The sequence below is a fragment of the Amblyomma mixtum genome, chromosome 7, assembly GCF_055824585.1.
Source record: "Amblyomma mixtum isolate Tamu chromosome 7, ASM5582458v1, whole genome shotgun sequence".
Taxonomy (NCBI): Eukaryota; Metazoa; Arthropoda; class Arachnida; order Ixodida; family Ixodidae; genus Amblyomma; species Amblyomma mixtum.
In genome coordinates this window covers 87,970,346-87,980,460 of record NC_143018.1, presented here as the reverse complement: position 1 = coordinate 87,980,460, position 10,115 = coordinate 87,970,346, and positions in this window count along the sequence as shown.

Genomic DNA, 10,115 nt, shown 5'->3' with positions numbered 1-10,115 from the left:
GGGCAGACACATTCTAGCCGCATTAAACATTCAACCAACGGGGCCCCCTGCGGACAACACCCACAGCATTCCGAAGCAAATCAAGGAAAAGCTAATCGTCCACCCACTACCCAAGAATGTACACCCAACCCACAACCGGGAAAGACTCGAAGCACGCGCCAAAGCCCTGTATAAAAAAACACGCGGACAACGAAGACGCAGCCTATGTAGACGCGGCAGAATATCCATGCAACCCAGCGTACGCCCTAAGCATGGTGTCACACGACCTCAAACACACGGCTTCGGCCTCGATAAGGGCAACCACCTCTCTCGAAGCGGAAGAGGCGGCCATAGCACTGGCCATAGCATCTTCTACTGCCACACTCATAATGAGCGACTCCAAAACCGCAATAAGGAATTTTGCAAAGGGACAGATCCATCCAGCCACCTACAAAATTCTCCAATCAAACCCCCACGACTCAGACCAATTCAATTAGTTTGGGTGCCAGCCCACGCAGCCAACCCCGGAAACGAGGAGGCGCACTCTATTGGTCGAGCGTACGTCAACCGAGCAGGCCGAACAGTGGAGAGGGATTGCGCGCGGGACAGACTAATCACCTACAATGAAATCACGCTACACTATAGAGAGGAAAGGCTCACATATCCACCACCACACCCCACCCTCACGAAGGAACAACAGACTATATGGAGGCAACTCCAGTCCAGAACGTTCCCTACACGTGTTGGGTGGACCGGGTCGGTTAGAAGAGTGATGCCCAGCGTAGATATAAGTTCCGCCAACTTACGACCACGCTTCTCTTCCTTGCAATAGCCCCACATGGGACAGGGCGCGTTAAAATCGCCCACTATCATGAGGGGGTCGCGACCCGCGATCCTTAGCGCTGCGCTAAAGATGTTAGAAAAAGTGATGTTTTTGAGTTTCGGGGGGCAGTAGATATTAAGTATGTGTGCGGGGCTATCTGTTCGCCGCAGGGGGAGGACAGAGACCATCACGTACGAATATTCCAAATTTAGATCGAGATCAACCTCCTGCGCTGTGTAACCCTTATGGACTAGGATACAGGTGAACGGGTCTCGTTGAAAAGCGTTATAGCCCGTGAGCTTAACCGCATCTCCGGTTTCTTGCAACGCAAGGACTGCGGCGGGGTGTTCAAGGTTGTCAATGTACGCCCTTAAGTGGGCGCGTTTGGTCCTGTTTTTGAAACCCCGACAATTCCATTGCACAAGGGAAAAAACTTGCTGTCTTTGCGGGGGGCGGCGCCCTTTAGGGTGTTGGTTGGGAGGGGACGCAGCCATGTTGATTTGAAGGGAGACTGCCTTGGAGAGCCAGCACAGGTTCCGGCACCTGCGGCTGGATCGGTTCCGGCTCTTCCTTGAGTTCGGTTAGATCGATGACCTTACCCTCGTGAAACACATCCAACACGCAGAGTGGATCAACACCGAGGACACCCTCGGTAGCGACCACTGCATACTGAACACTGTCATTTACACTCGGCCCTTACGTCGCCCCCTTGCGCAAGCCAAACTTCCCGACTGGAACGCTTTCCGCCAGGCCCTCCCAGTAACTTCTCTCATGGAACAGGACTACTCCACTTGGGCACAAGGACTCATGCAAACACTCCGTTCGCACGACAACCATATCCAGCTTACGGAGCGTGCACCTGACGTGGATAACCACCTGATTCACCTCTGGGAAGCTCGCCGCAGCCTCACTAAGCGATGGCGGTGGCAGAAACACAACCGTAAACTCCACGCTCGCATCTCTGACCTCACCCAGCAAGCTGCCGAGTATGCTGCCCAGCTCGCAGACACTAACTGGGTAGATCGATGCAACAGCGCAGCAAGACATATGTCCAGCCGCAACACTTGGCGGCTCTTCAGGACTCTCATAGACCCCACACAAACACGCTCGGAAACACAGAAACACATCAATCGCGCGATACACAACTTTCAAGGAAACACGAAGCAGCTAGCGAACACCTTGCGCTCACAATACCTCAATCAGGATCAAGACCCGCGTGGGCAGGATTATTCGTATGCAGGCTGCGATAATCCGGAACTGGGTCAACTTTTCCAGCTTCACGACCTTCGCGCGGCTCTTGCCAAAGTGCGCAGGGGGACGGCGCCCGGGAGGGATAAGGTCACAGTCAAATTATTGGCGAACCTTCCTGATCGGGCATACGAAACCCTACTCGAATATATTAACGCCATTTGGACCGGGGACACTTCGTTGCCACCGGATTGGAAGACACCATTGGTAACCTTTATCCCAAAGGCGGGGAAACCGGTAAACACAGACAACCTCCGGCCCATCTCCCTCACTTCATGCGTAGGAGAACTGATGGAAACGATGGTCCGTGACCGCCTCTCAGAATATCTCGAGAGCAAGAACTCGTTTGCCGACACCATGTTCGGTTTCCGACCCAGTAAGTCCGCACAAGATATCCTTTTACAGCTTCATCACGAGGTTCTCGAACCCATAGAACACCCACACAACGACAAAATAGTCCTAGCACTCGATCTCAAGGGTGCGTTTGACAATGTTAAACACGGCGTCATACTAAAACACCTTAGCGAGATTAACTGTGGTCCTCGTACATTCAATTACATCAAAGATTTCTTAACAGACCGCTTGGCCTATATACCTATACAAGAGACCGAGTACGGCCCGTTTGAGATGGGAACGCGGGGCACACCACAAGGCGCTGTGTTGTCCCCGCTTCTCTTTAACATTGCTATGATATATCTCCCGGCACAGCTGGCGGCTGTCGGCGGTGTTCAGCATGCGCTGTACGCCGATGACATCACCATCTGGGCCACTACGGGAAATATAGGACAGATGGAGGAATTCCTGCAAGCAGCGGCGAGCATAGTTGACCACTATGCCACGTACTGCGGCCTCCAGTGTTCCCCGTCCAAGTCTGAATTTGTGCATATTCGATCTCCGAAATGCAAAATCTCCGTTCAGCTTTCTCTCGCAAGCGGCCCCATCCGTGAAGCGAAGGAGCTACGAATATTCGGTCTCTTCATTAATCAACATCGTAAGGCAGACACAACTCTTGCCAAACTCCGCAAAGTCGGCGACCAGGTGGGCCGAATGGTTCGCCGCTTTTCCAACAAGCGAGGAGGGTTGCGAAGTAAGGATGCGATGCGGCTCGCGCATGCCTTCGTAACAAGTCGAGTACTGTACTCGACTCCTTACCTCCGCTTACGGAAACATGACGAAGATCACTTGGAGATTGTACTCCGCAAAATTTTCAAGAGAGCCCTCGACCTCCCGATATCCACTTCCAACGCGCGACTTCTCGCGTTGGGGGTGGTGAACACCTATCGAGAACTCCGCGAGGCGCATCTCGTTAACCAATACACGCGTCTCGCCCAGACCGTGTCCGGTCGCCGCCTCTTGGACCGGTTACATATCAGACATGATCACCATACCATGGAACGGGTTCGAGTGCCAGAACTGTGGAAAAGCGCCCTCTACGTTCGACCCCTTCCGACTAAGATGAACAAGGAGGACCATAATGGCCGGCGCCAGGCGCGGGCGAATGCCCTGCACCGCCTCTATGGCTCAAAGAAACACGTCTTCTACGTCGACATTGCAGGCCCCTACCGCTCCAGGGGGGAATGGTACACGGCTGCAGTCATACACGAGGGAAAACAGGTGGACGGCCTCTCGTTCAGAGCGCCCAACTCAATGCATGCGGAGGAGGTGGCGATCGCCCTCGCAGCCTCCCATCCCGACTCTAAATTCATCCTCACAGACTCTCGAGGAGCCTGTCGTAACTTTGAGTTCGGTTGGATCACTCCACTCGCTCACCAAATTTTGCACCGCAGTACTCGCGACGGCGATCCAACTCATCGCTCAATCATATGGGTCCCCGGCCACCAAGGCATGCCAGGTAACGAAGCCGCCCATGAGGCAGCCCGCACACTCACTCACCGGGCACCAGGCGTCCCTTGGGAGGAGCTTAACCCAGATCATAGCCCTCTCCTTTCATTTAAAGAAATTACTGAGCACTATCGTGCCGAACACCGGCGATACCCAGTTCCTATGAAAGGACTGGGTAAAGCTGGCGAACGAATTCTCCTCAGGCTCTTTACAAACACCCTGCTGTGCCCGGCGGTTCTCAAGCACTTTAATCCTTCTTTTGACGGCCGCTGCTCATTCTGTGGGGAGGTGGCCGACACCTTCCACATGGTTTGGGCATGCAGAAAAAATCCTTCTCTCCCCCCAATCACCCCTTCCCCTACCCGAGAGGACTGGGAGGCGGCCCTACTGAGCTGCCAGGAACTATCGGCCCAGCAGGCCCTGGTTCGGCGGACTTGTGTAGCGGTCTCGACCAACGGGATCCCGGAATGAGGGACTCCGACTAGTATTGTAAGGGGTGAGACCCACTAGGGGCCTCTCCCCGAGCACCTCTCTGTACATTACCAAATAAATGCTTTTCTCCTCCTCCTCCTCCTCCAGAACGTTTCCTTCACCGGCCTATCTGGCACTAATACACCCGGATCAATACAAGCCCGAGTGCTCTCTTTGGGGGGCTCCGAGAGCAAACTTCGAACACATACTCTTCATATGCCGAGAACTCCAACAACCATCTCGCTGGAACCTCACAGACCTAGAAGGTTGGGAGGTCGCGGTCTCTAGCTCCGAGCCGGCCTCACAGAAGAGGCTGGTGGAATGGGCGGAGAAGGTCGCCAGAAGTCATGGACTGATGGCCGCCAACCGGGGTTAAGAACCAAGCCAACCAAACCTCCCCTACTTCCTTCCCTTACTTGGCTCATCAATAAAGTTTTTACCTACCTACCTACCTCATTTGGAGGAAAATTTCAAGGACGTACATACTGCCCCAGTAATATAGAAAATTAAAGAATGAAACGACACGCGCATGGGACTTCTTTTTCTTTACTATTTGGGGAATGAATTCAGAATGAATAAAACGAGACAAAGAAAGGAAGAAAATATGCTGCTGTTTAGCTCTGGCTAGACCTGGAGGATCGCGAAAGCATCATCTGCGCGTAGCCATATATTGTTGAGTAAGCTACATTATAGTACCTAGAATAGCACTATCTCTACATTGCCCACAGTCTCGCAAGAGACGTCACCACGCACAACTGGCGTGCGTCTCCGCGCGCGCTCGCGTTCCATTCCTTAAAATGATCGCAATGTAAAACGTTGACACCGCCAACGCCAATAACACAACGAACGCCGAAGGCCTATGACTTCAGAGCCGCGTTTCTGGCACAACGTTGTCAATGACAACGCATGCAGCGCCCACCTGTCACTACCACCACTTATCTTAAAGCATGGTTCAGGAGTCCACTGTTCCAAGAGGGCAGTTATGCGCCTTCCCTCTGGTTATGCGCCTTCCCTCCACCGAGATGTGACGTCACCCGCTCCTCGCGCATGCGCAGCTTGGCCTTTCCAGAGCTCTCCAGAACGTAGTGTTGCTTTCGCAACAAAAACCTCCAGAGGGGACAGGGATTCAAGCTACAGGATGAGTACCTTCAGCACGCAGTAAATGAGAATGTGTCCGCAGTACCGCGACACTTTTTCTATGTGCTGTTGGCTTCGGAAGCTGCATGATTTCAGGCACCCGTTTCCTGCCAATAAAACGGTGACTTTTATTGCGAAAGCAATACTACGCCAGGTGTCGGCTCTTCGCGGTACCGTAGCCTACCCTTCACGGTCGGTGGTCAGTCATGTGACTACTGACGTCATACCAGAGCGAGAGATGGGGCACCAAGTCGGCTCTTCAGCGCGCCGAAGCTAGACTTCGCGGCCGAACGACATTTGGCGGTCGGTCATGTGACTACTGACGTGATACCAGAGGGAGAGATGGGCCACCAAGTCGTCTCTTCAGCGCGCCGCAGCTAGAACTTTGCGGCCGGTCGACCACCTGCGAACGGCGGCAAGCGATTGACGTCATACAAGTTGCAAGAGCTTGCAGGCCTTGCTGCGGTGAGGGATGTGTGTTGCAGCGTGTGGTGGGACGTCATCCACAGACATCCAGGCGCTATCGGGTGTAGAGAAAAGCAGCGCCTGCTCGCCGGTTCTTCGGTATAGCTATGGAAGACTTCGGACGCGAGTCAAGATTCTTGTGTTGTGTTACCGTTTAATCTGATGGAGGCTATGGATATCGAAGATGCTACAAGTGGCACCACTTGCTTTCGCAATTACCTAGGCTTAACCAAAGCTGAGCCCCAGAAATTTTTTTCATTGCCTCATCAACTTTTCTCTAGACTGTGCATAGAGGCGCAATCACAATAAGTATAGTAAAAAAAAGCTACTTTTCTCCTGTTCATAGCATTGACCAATAGTTAAAGAGATGCTGATTGTGTTAATTACGCAGTTAACTTAAATGCGTTGAGAAAGCGGGGGGAGGGTGGGAGTCGAACAGTTTCGTAGCCACTGGAGAGGCACTGTATGTCCTTGGAGCAATATAGGCGCTGGCAGCCGTGAAGCTATTATGGTCGTCATATTGCAAGGTTCTTCATACCCCGCCAGAGAGTAGTTTTCTTTTGGGACTGTATGCCTGCGTTCAGTAGAAGCTAAGCGCAATTACCCCTTAATTTGAGAGTTGAGAGTTGAAAGTTTATTGAGGAATACAATAAAAGTTGCAATTGTATACAGCGCGGGGTCCCATGGTAAAAGACCGCGGGCGGGACCTCCTATGAAAATAAATTTCAATATGCAACATAATATAAAATACACAACACATTAATTAGCGACGCAACAGAATAAATATAGGCACATAGTGTAATATTAGTTACTGAAATATTTAAATACAAACAATGTAATGTACAATAAAACACTCAGATGCCGCGATACATCTCACAAATTAAGAAGGAAAAGCTTTAGTTTGACCTTGAATAAAGAAAGCGTATTAGTTTGTTTGATGTCTATGTTCAAAGAGTTCCAAAATGATACGGATGAAAAATGAAGGCATTGTTTCCCGAAGTTAGTTCTGACCTTAGGTAGTAAAAAGTTATTACGCAGCGCAAAACATGTGACGATGTTGCTCATGATCGTGCCGGGAGAAAATATGCTTAGTGGGAGATAATGGTGAAGAATCTTAAAGAATAGGACACCAATGTTGTAAAAATAAAGGGCCGAGATAGGTAGAACGTTTAAATCTATGAAAAAAAAAATGCGGGAGGGTGACATTCGAGGGGTATTGGTTATGATGCGCATGGCTTGCTTTTGCAAAGATGTTTCTCAAAGCACATATGCCGTTCTGTCATGCGAGGCAAGGAAAGCTTTGCCCAAAGGAGAGAGCTATAAGACCTATGAGAGCTTTGGTAGAGAGAGGGTGTGGTAGATGGTCCTTGGCGATCACAAAATGAACAAGGGAGGGGAAAACCTCAGGTTGCTTGAGCCAACGTTTCGACAAGGCGACTTGTCTTCGCCCAGACGAAGAGAAGTCCCTTTGTCGAAACGTTGGCCCACGCAACCTGAGGTTTTCCCCTCCCTTGTTCATTTTGTGATCACCTATGAGAGCTGTGAGCTATAAGACCCTATTATGTGGCACAGCAGTTATGCACTCAGCGAAATTTCGTATATATGATGCTCGCCTCGCCCAGTGGAAGCGAAATGCATGCATAGATGCGCATGTGCTAAGGCTTCGGTGCATAGCTGTGTGAACTAACTCGCAGCTTTCAGCTGCTGCAGCTTTCAGCTGCTGCAGCTCACGGCCCAGGCGAACTACTTTTGAGAGAACAAATTGGTTTGTGTGCCTAAAAAATTTTATTGCAACAGCCAATACTAGACAAGAAGACGAAGATAGGAAAAATGATGGGCTCGTTATAAAACAAATCAAGAGAGAAAAAAGTAATTGAAACCAAGGACACGTTTTTTTGTTTATTAAGAGCGTTAGCTCTTGCTCATCACGTTTCGAGATTTCGTGGGGTCTGCTACCACCCGGAGATCACAGCGCCATCTGTGGCAGCAACTAGAAAACAACACATCTCGCACTGGGACTTGTAGCGCCATCAATGATAGTATTTAGAAACAACCACATGCCGCGCGCTTTAATCTCATTCATATCAATTGTAGTAAACCAAACAGTAACGCTCGTTACTTCAACGTCTTCCAGACGGCGGCACCCTTTTTTTTGCAGTGTTTATCAATGGTAAATTAGCAGTGTAACCATTTCTATTATCTCAAAAATGCATGCCACCGAAGAGGTCCAAACCAACGAACTCCGCATGTTGCGGAACTCGTGGGTTGTGCTAGTTTCACTTCGATTACATTCGACTCATATCAAAATGTCCTGTTGATTGCGTTATTGCAGACGACGGCACATTTCTTCGTTCCTCAAGCATCCTAGCGCCGGTGTGACGTCATGAGCGTCCGGGTGGCCGTGGTCGGGGCCGGCATCATAGGGCTGACGTCCGCCGTCAGAATAGCGGAGACGGTGCCTGACGTCGACGTCACCGTGGTCGCTGAGAACTGCACGCCACACACGACGGGAGACGTGGCCGGTGGTTTCTTCGAGCCGTACCTGGTCAAGGGCGTGAGCGATGATACCCTCAGGTACAGATATCATGACTATTATATACACACCCGATCAGTGATCAAGAAACTATTCTGCAATGAAGATTTTGCTTATCGTGCGTGACATCGCCCTTATGACCTCAAGTCCGTTGGAAGGGGAGGTTCCTCATGACACCGAACATAAAGTCTTTACAGCATAAAAAAGCCCCTTAGATAAGAGGTGAATGCTGAGCTGTGTGTCTCGTTTCATGGGGCTTAACGTCCCAAAGCAGCTAAGGCTATGAGGGACGCCGTAGTAAAGGGCTACGGAGAATTTCGACCACCTGGGGTTCTTTAACGTGCACTCACATCGCACAGTATACGAGTCTACACAATTTCCCCTGCATCGAAATGCGACCTCCACGGCCGGGATCGAGCCCGCGTCTGTTTGGTGTTTCTTTGACTTCCAACACGTCAGCATGCAAAGGCAAAGACGCATCCTCTATGAGCCACATAGCAAATCATAGTACTTCATAGATTCACTGCTCTTCAAGGATTTTTAAGAAAATCTCGACCTGAGCCCCAGTGCAGCATTAAGAGAAATGAATGCGTCGGGGCCAGTGTGCATCGCTTAGGGCTGATGGAAACTGGAGTGACAAATGCCTTGCCAAAATTTACTCCTGGCGTAAACCAGATGTAACAAAAAAAATACGAGTGTGAACAACAACACATTTCAAGGATCCTTATCGTTCTCCTTACTTATTTAAAAAGTTTCCGACAAAGAGCAGGGAAACCATACGGCGCGTCGTTCACGCCGCCACTAAACGTTAGAAGCCGCAAACCTAGACATTTCGACTCCTGATTAAGTAAGGTGACACTGCGATAGATCATTCTGCGAATGAACATTACTACTCGTCGCCTGCTCGAGCAGACGACTTCTGCCAAGCGTCTGCCGAGAATTCGCAGAATGATCCGCTGTGGTGTCGCCATGGCGTCATACGTTGTGTGGGCAAGAAATTTTAGTGAGTAACGGCAGAAAGAGCTACTCAACGCCAATATCGATTCATCAAGTACTAAGTTGGCCCCTGTTGCATAAATGCGGCCTAACCAGGCGCCAAAATGTGTCCCGTCGCGAATGGAGTGATGTGACTGATATAACGGAGGAGCAATTGGCCTTATCTGACGCCGCGCCGGGTCAAAGAATTTTGTAGCGAAAGCTACATTGGCCACGAACTTGCGATTTCGCTGTGGCGGTGCTCCGAGGAGGCACAGAGACCGACCTTGAGCCGTTGCCTAGCAACCGCCGCAGCTGGTGGGCGCCGCGTGCTCGCTGCGCCATCTGGCATGACGTCACACCGCGCGCCTCGCCGCGGAGCCGCCGCCGCCGTTTGGTATGACGTCACACCGCTTGCCTCGTCGTTGCGCTCGCTTTCGCAACGTGTATCCTGGCATAGCCGAGCTAAGCCACTGGCAATTTTTTAGAAGAGCGTCGCGAGGTTAGGCTTTGTCTTTCAAGTAAGACACGCTTCTTACTCGCATGACAGCATTCAATTCAATTCAATTCATTTATTTCACCACATATATACCTGGTTGGAGCTCTTGGGAAAAAATCTGTTCGGAGCAGCTTGACGAGGCC